At 37.6% G+C, this 23,230-nt stretch overlaps 1 protein-coding gene across 2 annotated transcripts in view; it reads left to right on the top strand.

The window, feature by feature from the left end:
- Nucleotides 1-23,230, top strand: part of LOC124162005 (tetraspanin-11-like) — a 206,801-nt gene that overhangs the window by 110,006 nt on the left and 73,565 nt on the right. For both annotated transcript variants that reach the window (XM_046538325.1, XM_046538324.1), the window contains one exon: nt 19,073-19,140. The gene's annotated coding sequence lies outside the window, so the exon portion shown is untranslated. The remainder of the gene's footprint in view (nt 1-19,072; nt 19,141-23,230) is intronic.

Genomic DNA, 23,230 nt, shown 5'->3' with positions numbered 1-23,230 from the left:
CAAAGGATTTCAAGGAAATCCTTTCAATAGATATTTACGTTGCCAATCATTATTATTTACCATGATTATAATGAGTGTGTGGGTTTCATTTTTGACCTCGGCTTTTGGTCACTGCTCAGAGTTGGGATAATTTAAGCTGATCAGTTCATCGGCGCGCAGCCTTTTATTCATCGAAGGGACGACCGAGGTGAGCGGGTGGGTGGATTGAATGTAGGGCCGCTAAAATTATCGCCTGGTGTAAATGGGGGGACGCACAGGTGGCGCCGCAGAAGAGGGGTGGACGGTCAACGACTTGAAGGCAACGCATTTAAACGGCCAAACCAAAACAAAAGAACCATGCTGCCCATCGATACCGCGAACAAAAAAGGATAGTGGAAGCGACCAATCTATTTAAAAGAAGAATTGATTGCTGAAGATAGTACGGTGCAATTGATAACCGTCACTGAGAAAGAAAAAAAGAAATATCCACAGTTGACGCACGCCACCGCGCCTTGCGGAGTAGCGTGTAGAGAGCGTCATAAAATTCTCGAATTATTAAGGTTCTTAAACGTGGTTGACGCCTTAGAGTTATTAAAGCACTTGAACTATATACTCTACTGTTGACACGGCCAATGTATGTCCCTTATAGGACAACAAACAACTTGTATAGCAATGTGGGTTATACGGAGTCCTTCAAGTAATCGTGCTTAGCTCTAAATTAAATCCATTTTAATTTGATATGCATGCGACGAAGGAAAATAAATTTTCTGGATCGACGGCGAAAAATTGTATTCTATTTTTTTTCAACTCAAGACGTACACTCCAATAAACTCTTTTAAGGAGAAAAAAACTCATTTTATTGAAATGCATTCATTAAGTTTTATTAACGTTTTACCCAATGGCCTAGCTGTATTTTTTTTTGCTGTCCTATAAGTGTTTCCCCACATCCTTTCCCCTTTCGTCAATCGAGACAAACTGGCGGCTAATCTGTAAGACTTCAAGAGGATCGAGAGACTCTTTCGGAGGGGAGTGGCATGGTATGGAAGGCGGCCTCTGCCTTCAAAGGAGGCAGGGGGAAGGGGGCGTGGCCGGTCGGAGGCGAAACGGGGGCAGCACATCTCATCTCTCTGCCATCTCGAAATTGAAAAAAGAAACAAGAGTTCTCCCGTGGGTGGGGGTGAGGCAGACGGACACTGGCCTTGTTTCATCACGTTTCGTCACGTAAGGACATTTTTGCAGTAAGCGTTTATTTTCGTAGTTCTGTTGGCTTTTCATATTTGTTGTAGTTAGTTGATAATTTTTATTTATAATAATTATTTGAGTAAAAATGTAAATGTACCTGCTAAAGATTATATTAATATAATTTCATGACGAAGGCAATGATTATGATGAAGGAAATTTCTCCGATGAAGGAAATATTACTGCATTAAAAACTATTTTTATATCATTTTATATTTTTTCAAGTTCATTACAAAACGCATAACCCGCAACTAATTAACTCCCTTTTTGTATAATTATATTAAGATAATGTTTTGTGCTTATATATGTATTAGTTTTTATAAAAAATATTCAATAAATAATATAAATTAACAATAACAATTCCGAAAGTCAAAAAGTCAAAAATTTATAATTATATGAAGATAATTATTAAATTCAGACTTGTAATTGCTAATTGATATCGTTTATTGAATAATTTGAATATAAATAAATGCGTATACACAAAAATATTAAAATTACTTAAGTAAATAAAAGACTGTAGGACTTTTACACAAAATATTTTACTGAGTACACAGTAAAAATAGTTGGTACACAGAAAAAAATTATGGAAAAGTGCTATAATCTTTTATTTGTTTAAATATGTCTAACTTCCAAAAATTGAATCCTGAATCTGTTGAGCTTATTAAAATTACTATACAAAAAGTAGAATCAATTAGTTGCGGGTTATAATTGCCTTATTATTTTGAAAAAAAAACAACTATAAAATGATACAAAAATAGATTTTAATGCAGTTGTATTTTGGAGAAATTTAGTTCCTTGTTACTATTGCCACTGGTTCATTGTATGTATAAAATTTGTCCTGTGCTTTTCTTATGAAAAAGTTCTCTTACGGCTAGTGTTTGAAAATGGTACATGAAAGGATATATTTTCCAACACTGTGACGAATTAATTTGGTTATTTAAAATTTTATGCATGAAAAAATATCCGCTTTTGTCCTCCTATTATTGAAAGCATTTCATACCTAAAGCAGTATTCAACTCAATATAAGAAGTCTTACGATGAGTCATATCGATCCCACTGATTTTTCCAAGTTTTTATGAAGTCTGCCTGTATATCTTTAGGGGGGGATTAGTGTGCTTATGTGCCCGTCTGTGTCGTCAGGAGATCCATAAATACTTCCTTGCCCCACATATCCCCGTGGGGATGCAGTCGTAGTGCTCTGATGTTGCTGCCGGCTGGCCACTAGAAGACGTAGTTGGGCGCAGAGCCAATTCCGTTTCCTTCCTTTTTCCTCACACCCACCCACTAGCGCACGGGATTATTCAAGCTCCAAATATCACACCCAGGATGACGTCATTGCATCGGCCTCTCCCCTTTGGGCTAGCTTCACGCACGGGAGGATTTGAAAACGCACGCCCTCGTAGCGGAAGGAAATTGAGAATGAGGAACGCCCGTGCTTGGACCCAAAGTCGTAATATTCTAAATGCCGAGGTCGAAATATCACATAATCAGAGTATTGATTATTTAAATATGAACTCTTTGAGGATTAGGTCTATTACAAAAAAAGCATATCGATACCTACTCTGCAAAAACGCTCAACAATGGCCCAACGAATCAAATCCGCTCATCTAGTTGCCCAAAAATACAAATCCGCTCACCTGGCAGTGTCCGGAGCATAAACGCTCACCTCCAAGCTTGGAGAATAGGAGATGAGCGTTTACGCTCCGGACATTGCTAGCTGAGCGGATTCGTATTGTTGGGCTATTAGATGAGCGTATTTGATTCTGAGGGCGATTGTTAAGCGTATTTGCTGTGGAGTTATCGATATGTGCCGACATTTCGGACATTTATAGTTTCAATATTGAAGGCTTGTTTTACAGGCTGGAGAAAATTGTGTCACGAAATGTTAACCCTGGATAGTTGATGCCAATAAGAACCAAGATTACCTATCAAATCTATAAAGTACAGACTCGTGCTCCGATTTGCACGAATTCGCCCAGTTGCCAGAGATGCTGTGGAAAACTCATGACTTGGAATGCATTGCCTCAGTGGCGTAACTATGGGGGGGGGGGGGCTACTATTTTCAGTAGGGGGATAGATCCCCCCCAAAAACCTCAAAGAAATTTAAAAAATATCCAAAACTATTGTCTAGTTTCGACTCATAATAACTGCACCGGCTAAAAGTTAACTTTTAAGTGCAAAAAATGATGTAATATGTATTTCCAGGCATGTAATTTTTCAAAACTTTTCCCGGACAACCCATAGCCTGGGGGGGGGGGGGGGGGGTCACCCCCTCAGGCCCCTTTATCCCCCCCCAAAGCATATTCCTAGTTACGCCACTGCTTTTCCTGCCGAAGATAGCGATGTATCCAAGGCATCCGGCAACAGGGCAAACTCGTAGCTAAGCGAAGGAATAGGGTGGTTTCCTATAATTTTTCTATTGCCTAAATCGAAAGATTTATTACTCCTGGAGTACGCATTTCACGCTCTCAGATTTTCGAATGACGATATCTATTTTTCGCGATTAAACGACAAGTGGAAATTTTCAAGCGCGCGGAAACGCGACGGCTAAGTATGAATGCCGGAAAAACTCCGTTTGACGTCATTTTGGTTCCCGCTGTCGCCCTATGAGGTGACCTTGGGGCGAGGCTTTGAGCGCTGATACGACGCAGGCTGCTAGCAGGTAGCGCTTGGCTTAAATAAGGATTCTTAATACCCTATCAAACGAAGGAAACTTTCCGACCTTAGGCAGTTTTAATAGGTGATTATTAAGAGATGTTTCCCTGAGCTCTGTGCCTCATGCATGCATTGGTAATCTCAGACGATGTAAAACTCCTATCTACTCGTATAGAAACTAGGTCCCTGTGACGTCATGTGGAGTGAAATCGCATGGGCGCCAATGTGGCCTTTTTCAAATGAGGTTAAAATTGACCATTGCCATTCGTCTAAACTGGGATTTCCAAAACCAAATAATTTGTATATTATGAATACACTAATGGTGGGTAACGAATCGCAATCAATGCATTTCGTTTTCTTTGATGAAGGAAACTACCCTATTGGCTTATATTAACTGTAGTTTAAAAATGGTGCGTTTTCAACGTAATACATCATTGATAATTTTGGTTCCTACTGGCTACAGCTATCCAGGATTAAAATTTCGTGACAAAATTTTTCTCCACCCTAAATGAAAAAAATGAGAGGAACGGTAAATATGAAAATGGTCAAGTATTAAGAATTAAATGTGCAGTGCAAAAAATATCCAATAAAAAATCTTTACGAATAGATTTAAAAATTTAAAAATAACTTAAGATAATTGATGTGACTTAACTTTGGTTGTTTACTTTGTTTGCTAGTTGCTATGTTAAATATTATATTATTTTTTATATTCACATCAATTGATTAATTAGATTTCAATATATTTTGCTTAAACCATCTGCGTCAGTTCTAGAATTCAAATATTAACAAGAGGTCAAGATTAAAAAAAAATATATTGATTGTTATATATTCTCACTAATTAAAATTATGAATCGAAAAAAAATAAAAGAGATAATTACTAATTTGGTTAAAAAAGAGACAATATATTGATGGCAAAAAGATAAAAAATATACATATTTTTAAATAATATTAGAAATTCCATTTAATAATGCCTTCGATACTTTTGTATAGTTAAATTTATGAACAAATTTTAAAGTTGGTGAATTTAAGTTTCCTTGTTTTTTGAGCTCTCACGTGCGATTTCGTTAAGGGTGGAATGGAGAGATAAGTTACGACATGAAAAAATGTCTCAATTCAGCCACTCTCTCGACAAAATACAGTAAAAAGATAGGGTTGCCAACGCCCACTTTTGACAAGGTGCATACTACATCGTAATAGCAGTTACATAATGGTACTGATTTACCACACATAGTTGTGCGAAAATGAGGGAATTAGTGAACCTCTGTATTCCTTCTTGTAGATCTTTCTTGTGAGGATGGAGTAATGTTGATTTAGAGTCACATTAGTTCAAATGATGTTATTTTCTTTGGATATCGCCTGTGTTATTAGTGTGTCGATGAAATTGTGAAATTGAAACATTTCACGCGAAAACTCGCCAGAATGAATGCTATAGTGTCCCATGCGACGACGTAAAAGAGAGTGCATTGGTGGTAACTCATCAATATACATTAGCTTTGTAGCGTGTCAATCAGCCATATTGTGTTTTTTCTCTCTCTCTAGTTTTGAACTATAGAAATGAGGTTTGGTGCCATTAATGCGGATTTTCTATATTTATTTTTTGGTTGGAATTTTGGAATTTAAGCCGGTGAATTCGCAGAGATAAACGCGAAGAACCTGGTTATGTTTTTACTGTGAGAGGGACAATATTATTAATGGAAGTATGCAGCAGAAAAAAGTGGGCACATTGGCTATCAGGGTGGGACACAGGAGGGAGTGTCTGCGTGCAAGGCAGCCAGCAGTTCTGCCAGTCCTCTTTATTTAATCCACGGCCTGGAATGGAAGCGACGAGTCGCCTTTTTAATTTCCGAATGTCAGGGCGAGCGGGGCGCCACTAATACGTCTGCGGCGGGCGGAGTAAGGAATTTGGGTCCATTATTAACGGGCACGTCCGGGTGAAATGAGGGGAGGCTGCGTGTTAAAGGGACCTTGTCGAGAATTTTCCTCCTCTCCGCCTTTGGGGTAAGCACGAGGCTGCTGTTGTGGCTGGATGAGCCTCTCCAATACTTAATGCGAGTGTAGTGGAAGACCGATGACTTGAGGGTGCTCTCTTGATGCGAATCCTCTCTTAGGACGTTCCCTAGCGACTCATAGCAATTCGCTTTTGTTTATATGATTGCAAAGACGTTTTTATTCCACAAACATTGGCATTAAGGGTAGTAGTTTATTAAAAAGTGATGGTCAGGGGATGCTATGCTATATAAAATAATTTTGAATATGTTTATATACATGCATATTGTATAATTTATATAATTGTTAAAGGAAATCATGGCCATTACAACCAAGGAAAATAATGAACCTCCCAAAATGACCTATTTTCGTCCCGGTTATTTTTACTTATATAGCTGACAACTATTGACGGCTTTAATAGTTTATGGTTGAATCTTTCTGTACATTATATTCGCATATATATTACTATGTTCTGGAGCAATTATCACAGACGTATATATTAGAAGCCCACGGTATGTATTTATAATAGAGAAGCCGGAACGCAGCGCTGGAGAAAATTGTAAATGTTTGAATATTAAAAAAAAATATAATTATGAGTTGCCACTAGGTGTTATTTTTGGAGTAGTAAGGCAGATATGTCTAGATTGTAAAATTAAAGTTGGGCCAATTCTGAGATGCACAGGATTAGTATTTGGGAAGAGTAAATTCGCAATGTTTTAAAAATTTAAATTTTAAAAGGGCACTGAAAGAGTTTTTTTGCACATCCAGTATCTTAGTCAATGTCTCAGCTTTATAATAAGCCATAAACCATGGCTCTACTATATATTGGTGGTGAAATAGAAGGAATTATATGATTCAAGGTACGTTTTTTTGCAAAAATGCAAAAACATTAAAATGCTCATAAAACGCGAAATTTTATTCGCAAAACGGTCTCGTTGTATTAATTGTGAGATGGTTATAGACCCATGCACAACAGAAACCAAAGAAATGGCCTACATGACTTAATTCATCCTGTTTTAGGATAGGCTACTTCAGTGCAGGATCCTTATTGTAAAACAGAAACTTAAAAAGTCGTAAAAATCAAAGAAAGGCAACCAGGTATACTCTAGAGAGGCAGTGTCACCAGGGTACTTGAGATGGAAACCATTGAAATTAAGGAGAACCATGAATAGATAATGCGGGTTCAATGAAGCTTTTTGGCTTGGAAGGAAATTGGTCAAAAGTTGGGTTCACTCTGCTACAGAGGAAGTTTCGATCACTTAGGAACACGATCTCAAATTCGAAATAAAGTTCAAGATGCATAAAACGGATATTTTGAAGAAATCCTGAATGGAGGAATGAAGTAATGGAATGACCAACATGAAGAAAGATTAAAGATATTCCCCGCAAATATAAAAGCTATTAAGAGTAAGTGTTCTTCTACTCTTAGTTGATGTAATTGCGATTTATTTGGCAGCGTTGGAAATTGCGCTCTTGTGTTAAAATTTCATATATTAATTCTATGGTATTCGAATGAAATGTTTTTTGAATCCTATTGGTGTATTTTCTTATATTCTGTTCCTTTCCTTTGTTCTTGGGTAGGTAAGCTTTTCTTTCTTTAATTTTAAATCTCATGATACCACAAGGCGAAAGCCTACTTGAAACAATATGTAATAAATATGTACAGAAATTTTCACAAAAATTTGAGATCCTGAGAGGCAAACTTTTGTTGAATCGAGGCGGAATGGCTCATTTACATGTTGAAATTGAAACACTTAGGTACCAGCTAAATAAAAACTGCTCAAAATTAAAGAATAGGAACAATGACGATGAAAATTTTTATGATAATTATGCTTCGAGAAAAAAATTCTAAAAATAGTACAAAAAGAAAAACTCTATCGTAAGAATTTGATCCTGCCATAGTACATTGCTTTGTCGATATGTTCCGTCAAATTTGCCGAGAAATATCACTTGGCTCCAAACATTAGCAAATATATACCGACAGCTATTTTTCAAGTACATAAGTATAAGTAAGTTTGACTTCAATTTGGCATGGCAACACCTTAAAAATTATCATGGTCTTAATTTTGCGTTTATACTCCTTGTCACTTAAGAACGGGTGAGTTTTTAGTCTCGAAGACAAAAAAGATCTCTATTTCAGTTTTGATCTATATTTTTTCGTATGATCGACATCGCCCTAGCCATTTTCATGAAATCAATCGCGAAGGAATCAGTGCAGAAAATGACGTCACGAACGAGGAAGACGGTCCATGGAAACAGGAAAACAAATTCTATATTTAAAATTAGGTAAGCATTCCAGCCAGAACCTCGTATCCTCAGTCTCTGTGGGTTTAATCTCGATATCAAATCCTATTGGATTTCTATCCTATCTCGATATCAAATCCTATTGGATTTCTATCCTATCTCGATATCAAATCCTATTGGATTTCTATCCTATCTCGATATCAAATCCTATTATGAGTTTCTTTCATCATTTATTTCGCTTTCTTTTTTGTTATTAATTGCTGTTATGTTCTTAAGTTATTTAAATGATTCCGTTTACCCGTCGAAGACTTTCCAAATGTTCAGGAGACTTGTGAAACATCTCATTGTTTCTCATAAAAACGCGTTAATACACCTGATGTATTTTAAAACTTTAGCCTATAAAACCTTGAATTTGAGCTACTTTATTTCTGTCATTTTGCGATTGGCGCCACCTTACAGCATTCATTCATCTGCTGGATCCAAAATTATGTCGAGATAACGATGAAGCCCGCGTCACAACAACTCAACTCGACTTGTAAGTTGCATTGAAGCGGGACAATTGATGACATATTCCTTCAGACACGGCACAAACGGCGCATTGGTAAATAGTGACAAAATGAAGGAGGACTTGTCTCTCGTTCTATGCAGCGTTGGTAAGTAATCGAGTAAAAGTAATCGGATTACTTGTAACGTTTAATTTTGCAGTAATTTTTACTTGTAGCGATGTCTTTATACGAAATGTTATTGTTATTTGTAATTTCTGGTGAAAGAGGAATCGTTACTTTCGTTGCAATCGTTAATTGCTCGTAATTGACGATTAAAATTACTGATTTAACTCATTTACCAAGGATTACAGATAACATCGAATCCCTGATTTATTTACTTGTTTACTTTCAGACACTCTGAGGGAACACTCTGAGAGACACCACTTTGAGAAAAAAATTTCTCCGACTTAAGTATGCAAATTTAGTCTATATTTTGATTTACGCTCCCGTAAAAATTACCATCCTTACACGCCTAACAACATATATTGGGAACACTGCTCTTTTTAAACAATACTGAAGGGAATATAGGACTAGATAGGTGATATATGACTCTCTACTTTGGCAATGGGGTTGACTAGTGCAATGTTAGGGCTACTTTTCTCACACCCGGTTTGAAATGAACTTCATTTAGCCGCCGTTAGGAATCAAAATGCCTTTTTGGCTCCGTTTATTTTGCGAAAGTTTTTCTCTTTCAATCATTTCCTTTATTTGTTTTAATTTTTTTAGAAGTTTTAAGTCGGCGTTTTAACCATGTTTTCATGCATATAGTCATTAACCTCTCTTTAATTTACGTACTTGTTTCAGTGTGATTTTTAGTGTCTATTTTACGTGCGTGGACGGTTTTACATCGGCTTATAGATCTTCAACGAGGAAAGGGTGGAAGGTTAGAACTCGAAAAAAAATCAGTACTACATATGATAGCCCCGAAGCAAGGCCGTAGCCAGAAAATATTTTCGGGGGGGGGGGGGGGGGGGGGGGTTTATGGAATAGTAGACAAACATAAAATTATTTTTATAGGATAAATAAAATAGCGTATATGGTTAAATATACATATTTATTATAAACCCTTAAAGGAAAATATAAAAAATTTATTATAAAATTGAATTTAGCCTTCTAGCTTTCTTTGCAGCGAACAAATCAATTAACTCCTCGGTGTCGATGTCAATTCTGCGGTCCCTCAGGAGGCCCATTAGTCACTCACCTCTCTACTAATTCACAGCACTATTATTTCACGCACTGCGCTACAACTACGCACACTGCACCTACAAATTCGCTTAGATAATTATTGACCTAAGTCGCATTGGACTACTAGATGTCCCTTCGCCCCTATACATATAATATCGTCGCGTGAGCACCAAGCGAGCATAAAGTATCTATTTATTTTTTTTTCATTTCGGGGGGGGGGGGGGGGGATCAATCCCCCTTGATCCTCCCCCTGGCTACGGCCTTGCCCCGAAGTGTAAAATACTATAGCTAGAGGAAAAATTCCGCTTTTCTCGTCTCAATATAAAATGCTTGCCATTATGCCATTGGCATTAATACTCCGGATTGATTCTTTTCCACATTGTCATTCCTCTCATTCACATCAGGGATGGCAAGTGGAACCTCTACTTCATTCAAACATACTTCTTGCTCGGTAATGATGTCACCGACTGAAGAAAAATGAGCGGCAACTTTTTTTTAGCGTTTTCTTCCTTCAGAAATCATAAGAGTTTTCGGGCAGTTTTTTTTTCGCCCAAACATGTATTTCCATTCTTCCATCCCTTGGGAGTACCCAGCGGGGGACAAGAGGGGGTAGCTGCCCCCCCCAGAATCAAAAATCGTAAAAGTCTATGAGAAAATTAAGGACTGGATTGAAACGAAAGTTTTCCGCAAATTTTCTTTAAACCCACGAAAAATGATATTTTTATAAGGCATGAAACTAAAGTAAAAATATTTTTTCCCAGCTTATTCTTTAAAAACTAATAAAGCCGTGTTATAATTTTCTTAAAATGTTTGTTTAACTCACCTTTCCCATGGTAAATTGTTACAACTTGAACGACCATGGTTTGATCCCCCCTAGTTTTTATCCTAAGCACGACCTTGTTCCATCAAATTAATGATTATGATGATTGTGATTCCAGACCTGAGTGAGAGCATTCCGTTTCTACGCCGCCTCAAACACCTCCATCAGATTAAATTAAAGTAAATTCGTTCGACGTTTTGTTCAATCTTTTACCACTTCAATGACTACCGGGTCCTCTTACTAATCGCATACGGCCGTATTCATAGATTTCCGCTAAAACACGCTAGTAGGGCGACTAACTTAGTCGGCTACTAAGACCTTTTAGTCGCCTACTAAGATATGGTATTCATGGATTGTATTACGTGAGCTAGTAAGAGCTACTAACCTAGTATGCTACTAGCCAGCTCGGCAGCCGATACTCGGTAGCGATTTGGGTTCAACCCGCTAGGCTACGCTTGACAACACTGCATCTGACTCTTCCGCGGCGCGGAAAATTCGTAACACTATCAAACAAAAGAAATTGATTCAGCAAAATGCATTGAAATTTTTACTTCATAAGGGATAATTCGATGTGATATCGTATCTCAGACATATTTTTTGATTGCTGTACACAAAAATTATGCAATACCTTTGGGAAAGGGTAGATTTATGAGTAATACCGAAGCATTTGTATGTTTGAGATGCAGTTATCGCTTTACAAACGGCCGTATATTTATTGATCATATACATTGCGTATTGTTTGCACTTCCGATATTTGTTTCCATTAGTGTATGCGTGATTAGTATGGAAAACATAACTAGCAACGTCAGTATTATACATATCTGTATTCGGAAAGCAGAAATACACCTCAATGTCGGAGTAGAAACGAAAACTTTTGCAATGCAGAAATGAAAGGTTAAGAAAATAACGTTGAGATAAATGTGTGAATGATACACATTTATTACGTTACAAACACCTACGTGCGAGCAATTAGTAACATATGTTTGCAACTCCTAAAATGTTAGTCAAGGAAACAACAATCTGCTTCGCTACATTTAAATATTTCAAATATTGACAGCGTGCGGAAATATACGGCATATACTTTACTAGAGGTGGTTAATGTAAAAAACAAAGCATAATTAACGTAACTTGTTTTACTTATTTATTGCTTATCATATCACAAATAGCACTACAACGCACACAACATTTCACTTCACATTTCACGAGCTGTCTTTATGACACTTATAATCCGTACATTCTGAATCAACTGGTTTAATGAAAAGCTTGACTCACACTTAATTTAAAACACTATAACGTAACTCTAGTAAACAATGATAATCAGTTCTAATCAGATCTAATCACACTGCACACACCAAAAGAATTTGCACTCGTTGACGTTCGAAAGAATTCTTCACATCTCACTTCCCACTCATCACTAATGATTTAGAATCAGTTGGTGTTATTTCACATTACCATTACGTAGACAATGAAATAAATAGGCTGATACAAATTTTTAAACCAGAAATTGTAACATCAACAAACTTCCAATCTCACTCTCCACTATCACTCGTACCGTAACCAAAACAAAAACAACAGCGCAACGAAATACGCGAAATGTAAACACCGAAAGCCGAAAGCTCACGATAAAGTGACTAGAATAAGTAATATAATCAAACACAAATTATAACCGTACAAACGAATGAAAATTTATCATCGTTTGCTGTATCCCTAAAGAACAACTGCTTCAAATATGAAACATATCCCCTACGCAACAGCTAGTAGATACCTTTGATCGAAATGGTTAAACCAGTATGAAAGAAATAAATAATTTTGTCGAAGCTCATACACTCACAAATCACTTCACTTGTTGCTTCACTCTTTACTTCATCCTCTATATACAATAAATTCACTTAGAGGCGCACTGAATGTACAAATTGTGTTCACTTACACTAGAGGCACAAGTTCACTGCAAGTCGTAGCTTCCTCGCAGCTACGAAAAACTTTCAATTCCTGTCAACTATTACACTACATACGTTGCCTGCCTTACTTGAAGAATGGATTCTAGTCTTCCATTTTGGCACAAATGCATAAAAACTCTATAACAGTATACAAATAAAACCGGAGTTCGATCATCCTCAACGGTCCGCCATATTTAGTAGCTCCCTTAGACAAGGCCGGAGGGCGACTAAGAACCGGCTACTAAGATAGTAGCATACTAAGCTTAGTAGCCCTTACTAACGATCTATGAATACCATTTTGCTAGTATGCTACTACTTATAACGCTACTTAGGCGTTAGTAGCTTACTAAGGAAACTATGAATACGGCCGATAGTAATTATTGGGAGCACATTTACGTCTGATATGAAGAGATCAAAGCTTCACATGAGGCTGCATCGAATTGGAGTCTAGCTACAAACAACCGCGCTAGCCGCTTCAATATGCGTGTGGCGGGGGGTGTTATCACACCAGTCGTGTACAAATAAATAGGAAATGCTCTATCGAATTAACGCCAAGCAATTAAATTCCTTCATTGTTCCTTTCATCATTCCTTCGTTCCTTTCAAGGAACGAAAATATAAGGTGAAATATCTCTCTTAATTTATTGTTTCTTTCGGATCTGGCAATGCATAGGGGGTTCTAATATCATATTCTCCGTGTCGCTCTGAAGTGTACAATCTCAATTGCTAAAGCAATCTATCTAAGCCTAGCGCAAAGCCTCCGCGTCTACATCTATTTCTCCGCCCAGCCTATTTCGTTTTACATCTGTGTAACATCGCTTTCTGAACACCTGAAGCATTTTTTGACGAATCTCGCAGCTTTCCTTACTATTTTAATAAGTTCACGGATTAAGTCTTTCTGCGCCGGATCCCATAATGCCCATCCTATGCGTTGGTCGTCCAACTATCCCCATACACATATTGTGGACCGTGTTAACATAAAGGCGATGGATGAAGTGGAGTATCTAATACAGTGGTTCCCAACCGGTGTGCCGCGGCACTAAGGGGTGCCGTGAGATCTTTTGAGGGTGCCGCCAAAATTTCACATTACATATTTGTATCGTAATACTATTTTTTTTATTTAGGCAGAATCAGTGTAAACAGTATTCTCATATCATCTAGGACTAGGTATAAGGTGTTGTTGCATGCAAACTCTCGAAATGAAACAAATAAATAAATAATAATAAAAAAGCTACGGAGATTTTAAATATCTATTTCCTTATAAGGGTGCCGGGAACTTTTGAAAGGCTTTCCAAGGGTGCCTCAAACAAGAAAAGGTTGGGAACCACTGATCTAATAGTTACAATAACGTCGAACCTATTACGGGGAACGTATGTAAGAAATATTCGCGGCAGGCAGTAGGTCATAATCCATAATCATATACATCGAGATGGGCATATCCCATAAAGCCCATCTCGATGTGTATTCAAGGCGTGGCCGGACGAGTGCGAAATAGCACCTCTCTTCCACTTTTTTAATCCGAAAATGTCGGATTACCGGCCTCAGTGGCGGCGGGGTAAAGCCCTCGCCTGCCAAACAGGAGGTCGCGGGTTCGAGTCCCGACTGGGAAAGTAACCCCTGTCCAGGGAATGGCTGTTTGTGTAAAATAAACAGTTAATATGTCAATAAAGCTGATGTAAAAGGCAGTATTGAACTGTTTTCGGTGGTATGGAAATAAAAAAATAAATAAAATCTTCTCACAATACGTTTGACGAATCCCTGCTTCTTCAGGGTTCTGCTGCGAATATTTCTTACATACGTTCCCCATGATAGGTTCGAAGTAATTTTAACTACCAGATACTCCACTTCATCCATCGCCTTTATGTTAACACGGTCAACAACATGTGTATGGGGATAGTTGGACGACCAACGCAATAAATGTACAGCCGTGCATTTCCTCAGATTATGTTTCGAAGTCGGACACGTGGTCTCATGCATACTAATTATCTGAGCGTGAGTGATAGGGCGACGCCCATTTGATAATTTTCTCTTCGCCCATTTCCATTTAGTAATGATCTGTCCCCATTGCGTTGTCGGCCATCACAGCTATTAGGCTCTAATTTTTTTTCTCAATAGCACTCCCTAAGGTTTGCTTTCACGTGCCAAATATCGCGTCATACTGCGTCACATTTTCCTTATCGCGGGCACGAAACGCGCTCAGGATGAGCAATGAGTTCCTGGAACTATCTACTTCCTATTCTGGAAAATTAACAAATCCTCTTTGTCTATTTATGCGAAAGAAAAGAGGAGTACCTATTTGCAATTGGGTCAGATCACAGCGATGGGTGATTTATCAGCGAAACTTAATGACTTATGACTATATGGTAAAATATTAGCAAAATAATATGTATGTACCACACTAACTTTCAATTGCATGCCTATACGCCTTGGAGGTGTTTGAGGTATGGCAGAAGTAATGGAAGATGATCATGTATGGTTACTTGAGGATATTAAAAATTTAGAACTGCATACATATTCAATATAATTGGCATGAATGCCTGTGTTTGTTAAAATACGGAATTTATAAATGAATTCCCTATGTTTAATGCTCTCAAATCCTAATAGTCTAAAGTGTTGTAACTTTTTACTGTTTTTAGTCATAATTTTGTTATTTGCCGCATTGTCTGCATATCTGTGGAACCCCCTGACAAGCCATCATCCTCAAAAGGACCATGTTCGTTCAGATGTAAAAAATGAAATTATTAAAAAAAGAGAGTCAATCGTGGTTTAAATTGATATAGATCATAAAATCCGAAAGAGCTGCAATGTTTTCGATTCGCTATCGAAGGAACGAAAACGTCCCTCCACCCACTCCGAAACCTTTTAGTTTAGTTTCGCTCAAGGAAAGCTTGACTCAGACTAGATGAAGTAGGGTCTGCATGTGTGATCGATAACTAATTACATTTGTAAATAAAGTAAACATGATGATGATGACAATGATCGCCAATGTTAATTTCCCTACATGTAACGAGTTCGGATGATACGAAAACCCCGCTACAACGAACTATTCTTTGGTCCCTTAGGGAACTATTTCCTTCGTTATAAAGAAATTACGACCATCTCGACCACTTAACCGTTCATTACCTTATCATTAGTTCATGTGAAACAAAACCCAGTACAATTCCACAAACTTTTTTTTATTATCTGTCGACTAGTTTCGACGTTTATACCGTAATTATCAAGACTAACAGATCTTGTCTCTGTCTGTGCTAGTCTTGATAATGATGGTATAAACGTCGAAACTAGTTGACAGCTAATGATAAAAAGTTTTTGGAATTGTACGGGGTTTTGTTTCACCATGAAAATTTCATCGTTCCACCAATTAAAGCCCAAATCAGTGGATTTTATTATCATCAGTTGTTCTCACGTGTAGCCATCTCCACATAGTTCTATTGTTGATATTAAAATTATTCCCTTTACACCCGTTTGATGTATGGGTGGGACGATGGTTAATTGTTACGGATATGTTTCTTAAATAAATAAGATTTACGGAATATTAGCCGGCAATACTGTGATGTATAAGGGAAAAATCCTTTATTATGTATAAAATAAATCCCGTTTATAACAAAATAGGACATTGGTCCTCTGAAATTCGTTATAGGCGAGTTTTACTACATTAACTGAACGCATACACTTTTTGGCATGTCATAACCTCATAGCTCTATACGTGATTGACTTACTGCAGCATATTTACATTGTTTGGCGAATGAGCGCGTTTTCGATTAAGGCTAGGATGAGTGCTGCATGCCTTGTGTAGTATCACTTCGTGCTACACTGTGGCACGAGATGATTTGATTCCACGCAGGCACATGGCACAGTCAGGCACTGCCACAAACCCTGGTGGTGGCTTGCATGATACTTCGCAGATGTAAATGCTGAAAGTGAAATTCATCGTTGGTTATTGAGAGACAGCGTGGAATGTAACTGTATGTCGAAAAATATAGTTTCAGAGAATAGATACACCTAGGATAGTGGTCTTCTGAGCAGATATATCGTTGATATTGGCAAGAAGGGAAATTTTTTCTGGGGGTCTTAAGTATCCTAATCCCTCCGTCCCACCTATATGCCTGGCTAGATGGAACTCTGTGATCCAATCACTCCAAAATGTTTTTTATGATCTGCCTTGTCCTAATGACTATCGAAGCGGATTTCAGGGTAGAGTTTAGACGTGTTTGTAGATGCAGAAAATACTATTCCATTCACAAAATAGTTTAAAAGATTTGCCAACGACTTAAAATGGATTTAAAATTACTTCATGATACCCTAAACCCGACTAATGACTTCCCCTAACTCCTTTCTCTGTTGAATTTTAGAATGACAACTGGATCCACCCGCTCGCCATTCCATCTGCCTATTCCTAGGATCTCCCTAACTAAGAGCTCTTTACCATTACATCGCCTCTCCTCCCTTCTACACTTACCCCCTTCCTCCATCTACTCATATTACTTATCATGAAATAAGTTCCCATGTATCTCCATAAATCCAATGTTTCACTCTCTCCTGAGGTTTCCTAAATTTTAGTTTTTATATTGTTATTCTATTTAAATTTTTATTATATTAAAATTATTTTTAATATAATAAAATTAAATTTTATTATATTAAAATTATATTATTCTATTAAATTTTCACCTTGAATTGGCATCACAGCTGTATGCGAAAAATGTTTCAAATAAATAATACGAATTGTTGCATTTTCTTTTTCCTCTTGTCTTGACTTGATTTAATTAATGATTAAATAATTCTTGGAGTATTGGTCATATATAATGCAAAAATGTTGTGCGATGTGTCAAAATGTTTGGGTATTCTCTTCTAATTTTTTTTAAATTATACTATTGTATAAAACCTCTTTTGTAACCTTTATTTATGTAACAATATTGTATATCATTGTATTTTATTGTGTTCTCACGTTTTCATTCATGGCCCTGATGATGGTTTTAAATAAAGTGAAACGTTGGCTAACAACATTTTTGCATTATATCTGACCTCTGCTCCAAGAATTGTTTAATCGTTAATACGAATTGCCGCAAGCTTTCGCAAGGACTTCAAACACTTGCTAGGATTATTGGAGATGGCTTGGGAGCTGTCGAGGTGACCTTAGTCCCTCCATATATCCCTGGTCGTAAACGTCCTCGCAAATTGCTCAATTTATTCTTCTCCGTCTTTACTGAACTCCCAACTGCGCCCCCTCGACATTGATCATGAAACTCACGGGGCTACCGCTGACCTTCAAATGAAACGACCTCTGGCTGACTCTTACATGCACTGTCTCTGTACTGTCGTACAGCTGGCTGAAATTGAAAAAAAAGCTCGCCAAAACCTCAGAAAAGAACAAAGAAGAAAAAATTGACAAAAGCAAATCTAAAAATAAAACAATCCGAATGAGATGATGTGTATTGAAAACTGCACAAAGGATTCAATACTGCATTCCATTTTCACACAATGCTACAAATTTTCACTCTATTTGTCGAATGTAAGTGCATGTAATTTAATCAATGTATCGAATGTAATTTTATACAAAAATGCAAAAGAAAAAAGGTCTAAACGTATTTCAATACTACTCTTATGGGAGTAAAAAAGTAAGTATTTTTTATTTCGTATTAACGCACTCAAATATAGTGTACATAACTTTTCCGATTTATGCTTTCCTTCATCAGCTCGTAAACGATAAATATGAGGTCAAAGTTGAATAAATTTCCCGAAAACGACCACCCTCGACCTTTTGTGAAAATTATCAAAATTTGTGAAAATTATCTTTGATGGATTGTTCTGTGGGAAGAAATGTGAAATATAAACTGAATAAGAACTATGAGAGCAACTGAAAGGAAAAATAGGGAGAAAGGCAAAATAGGTGAAATGCCCATTAGACCTGAACTCATGCTGTTCTATTACCCAGATTATCTACCTCCTGTGTCTATGAAATAATTTCCTGTTATAAAGTGTTCGCAAATGGAACAATATGCCTGCTGAAATAAAAATAGTATGTATGCTAAAAATAATAAGATCAAATGAGGGAATAATTTAATTTCCTGGGAATACTCATAAATTATAATTTTTCCAATTTCGTTAGCATATAACATTTTTATCTATAATTTAGATACCGTTTAGCTTTTTTATTAGGAATGAATGCATATGCCTGTACGTTAGAGAACAACTCAATTTTATTTTAAGCGCTAAATCATTTGCTATGTTATGAAATGTAAGCATAATCTACGGTGATATTTAATGACATAAGTTTTACCGTGTTGTGTTTATCGATGTACCTACATGCTATCATTATTATTTTTTTCATTTGTTCTTCAGGTTTCGCCTGTGCAATAAATATTTTCCACTCCATAAATTGCTACCTATCGAGCGGAATAGATGTACACTCTTAATTCGTCATTACTATAAAGATAATTTTTTTCCTTTGAAGATGACGCTAATGCCTTCTTTTGTCTCTTGCAGGACTTCTCTTCTATCGAGAGGGATTCATCTATTTGAGGAGCAGTCAGTTCGAAGGAAACACCCAATAGGTAATATACATTTTCAAGATATTTTGTTTCCCGCTTCATCTAAAAAGTCTTCGTGACCTTATCGGTGGCCTTAGGCCGTGTTCTAAAGAGCCCATTGTAAATTTAGTTTTATTTAGAGTTCAGTTGATGACGTTGAAAAACGATCTCACATGACAATTTACGAATTACCTCCGTCGGAGGACACATCTAGAGGTCGTCGCCGAGGTATTTGCTTCGGAACCACGGTTACCATTGCGAAAATTCGATGCTCATTTTTTTAACTTGGCGATGACCGCTCTGATGGAGGTAGTTCGTATACCGCCATGTGGCGTTTGCCCTTCGTCATCAGTTGAACTGCAAAATCTAGCTATCTCGTCAAATGGCTCTTTCGTTAACGCCCTTCATTTAATAATGTATGCTAATGCGGCTTTCCATAATGTTATTCAACAAGATTTCATGACTTCTTTGTTTACTGGGTACTGAATGCCCTAACTAATTCGCAAATCGAATATAAAGAAAGCATGCAGTAGGTAGTACTCAATGCCGGCCTCTGAGGGAATGCATCACAATAATAACTTGTGGTTGATGCTAACATGCATCACGTGACGAGGGCAATTCACGTGAGATTTTAAATTTACGTTTCCGTAGTTACGAATAATTAACCTCATGAATAAGAGATGCGATCGGCGAAATTTAAGTTTATGTGTTTATTTAAATGTTCAGAATTGATTAATAAATCCCACGATTTAAAGTAAATGGCAATCGCTTAATGTAACGGGAATATGTTGCTTGAACAATAACCTGTGCAAGAAATGGTGGAGTTACCATTTGGAATCCACACGAAACCTCTGTCACGGATCTGAACGGTGCACGGTGTCCATTAGTGAAAGAATTTGGCGATGCGATAGCGGCCTCTTATTAGGCCGAAATCAATAAGCAATGCAATCACAGCGATAATATCGTGTAAGAAATTGATCGAAGAATTGATTTTGTGGGCGCGTCTTGTCGGCATTCGCTTGCTGTCTCCAGAGGGGTGGATTTTTTTAAAGTGGCTCATGTATTATTATGTAAACCAACGCGTCCCTACAGCCCTACTGACTGATTTATTCACTCACAGTGAATGACTGATACGCATTAACGCGTAGACCAAATTACAACAAAATGTAGCCACAAAATTTTCAGGACACATTCCTTGAGTCAGTTAAAGCGATATAAGATGCTCCAAGGAATGATGTATGGCGAAAAAAATTATTTTTGGTGTCATTTCTTACCACAAAAATATTTACTCTTTTACTCCCATAAGATTAGTATTGAAGTACGTTTTTTCTTTCGCATTTTTTTTATAACTTACATTCGACAAATTGAGTGAAAAAAGGAATGCGGCATTGAATCCTTTTGTTCATTTTTTCCATACAAATCATCTTATTCTGATTGTTGCAGTATTAGTAGGGATGGTCGGATCGGATACCTCGGATCCAAATATCCGCGGATATTGCCCTTCATTGGATACATCGGATCCAAAGTCGCGGAAGACATCGGATCTGGATCCGAATTTTTGAAAAATAGCTTCAGTGAATGCAATAAGGGTGGAAAGAGTTCCGATTCTCTCCTCGAATGCGCCGCCGCATGCGATTCTTGTCCTACTCATGAACTGCTTTGTTTGAAAGCTCTCGCAGAGGTTACGTAGGAGAATTTCAGCCGTGGAAAATAAAAAAGGCAAAATACGACTGGCACATAGTGTGACTCTTCCCAAGTGATTGACCAATCGTCGGGGGAATCTCAGCGACAGGAATTTGAAAATGCGTTTGGATCCGAAAATATCCGATCCGAAAGATCCGGCTCCGAAAATCAAGGATCCGATCCGAATCCGGATCCGATCCGAATCCGAATCCGATAAAAATCCTGGATCCGTCCATCCCTAATTTTCAGATTTAATTTTGTCCATTTTTTCTCCATTTCAACAATAGAAAATTACCAGAGCAGCAAGGTTTTTAACAAAAAATCAAATATGGTGTCAAGTAGGGCCTCGAGAAAGAGTGAACTAATGATTTAATAATTCTTAAGCAATATTTTAGTTAAAGTATCCCGAGAGTAGCCACGGTGAGAACTTTATTAAGTCACCCGTAATCAAAAATTGTGCGAACATTCTGCAGAGAAAAAAATTATCTGTAGAAAAATGACAGAAAAAATCCAATTAATCCTCCGTGGGAATTTCCGCAAACTATATTTTAGTCTTCATAGAAAACATAAAAAGGGTTTTGATTCAACGGGTTAATTTCGCATGCATGATGCTATATAGCGACAAATAAGTATTGATGGGAATCTTGATTCATATCCTGTCATTACCTTCTTTTTTTTAATTTTAGAAAAACTTCAACGGAACGGCTTGAACGCTTTTCGACCGATTGTGCGCTAAAATCGAAAAAATGTGGCCAAAATGAGTTCAGGCTATTTTTATGCGGGAAGGGAGACTGAAACTTTGCGAGTAGATTTTTTTCTAACCTTTCAGTGGAGGGGTGAGAGAGTGGTAGCCACATAGGTGTGGGTCGTGGCTGCTGATCGTAGGGACCCGCATTCAAATCCCGGGCGAAACATTTTAGACGCCCCTCTTAGAAATCCAAGTAAAGTGCGAATAAGCCCACAGGAAAGGAACTGCCCATGCAACCATGAACGACTGAAATCCACACAACGCCTGTGGCTCAGTCAGGGGTGAGCTCTACCCTCACCTATCCAAACCAACGTATGGGTCGGGTCACTGAGTGAGTTTGTGACCAATAGTAAAGTGCATTTGGCCATACACTCTAATGTACGACTTCACTTTTTTCCGGCGAATAGTGGCAGTAAATTCTCGGAATATCATCCGGATAATCTCCTTAAACGCCATCGCTGCCTTCGTATCGATGAAATAATTTTCCATCGCCAACGTGGCCGGTCAAATCATCAATCAGATCAAATCAGAATCATCGTCCCTAATGACGTTGAATTTACTGCTATTAACTGTAACTCTTGACCATACCTTTGATGAAATATTCAATTATTGAGGAAATTGCAGGGTAGTAATAGGTAAAATAACGTGACATTTTATTGCGTATTATATTTTTCCCCTAAGAATTATGTTCTCACGTTGGAAGACCTTCAGCCGTAAAGAAGAAAAGTGTGTGCCCATTATAAAAAAGTGACTTCCGGCTCCTTTGTGAAAATTTCTCAATCGCGTCATTTGCAAGTCACGTCCTGCCATCGATCCCCATGGTGGCCCACTTCGTGTGTTATCCTTCGTGCACTCGAATTCAACAGAATTGGAGAATTTATGGTTTATTTGTGGCTGAAATGAGCAGAAAATTTAGCCATTGGCAAAGCTATAGAAAGGAAGCATTGGAAGATGCTTGGGGATTACTAACCGTTGGCAAATTTTGAATTTGTATTAATGTGGACGCAGTGGCGCCGACTCCATGGGGCCTGAGGGGGCCCGAGCCCCCTCAAAGATTCGTTTGGGGGGGCGGAGCCCCCTCAATATTTCAAGAAAATAATTAAGTTATATTATGATTTGTGAAATCACAAAAATATATTGGTAATTTTTATTTCCCATGTTTGACGATAGTTACCTTTTAAAATAAATTCAACAATGTGTTAAAACAAATAATTATAAGGTGAAGCAGGTTGACTGAATTAGGTGGTGTGAATCATGATAGTGTTTCGGTGCTGCGACACACTTTGAATTTAACGTCTTCCTGGGGCAAGACCTCGGATATGGGCCCCCCCAATATTTTTTATAAGTCGGCGCCCCTGTGTGGACGTAAATTTTGTCATTATGCCTAATTCTTTTAATACCTCTTGAAAAAGGCCGGCGCTTATATTTTTCAAAATGATCCGATTAAAAAATTCGTGGTCTCAAAATGTGCGAAATGGTGAGAAAAAAAATCTTAAAAAGTTTTAGATTCGTGCGACGTCGGGTAGCCTGATGCATGTAAAGGCGACTGAAGGTCCTTGATGCAGTTATTTTGAATGTTGGGTTTTTCGACCCAGATAAAGCGTTTTCATGGGTAACATGATATTTTTAGAGCCACTTGGAAATGTAACATGATCTCTAACAGTTGTTTCTACGTATTTACCT

The sequence above is a fragment of the Ischnura elegans genome, chromosome 7, assembly GCF_921293095.1.
Source record: "Ischnura elegans chromosome 7, ioIscEleg1.1, whole genome shotgun sequence".
NCBI classification, from domain to species: domain Eukaryota; kingdom Metazoa; phylum Arthropoda; class Insecta; order Odonata; family Coenagrionidae; genus Ischnura; species Ischnura elegans.
The sequence above is the reverse complement of the archived record's forward strand: the minus strand, read 5'-3'. Positions and strand labels throughout refer to the sequence as shown.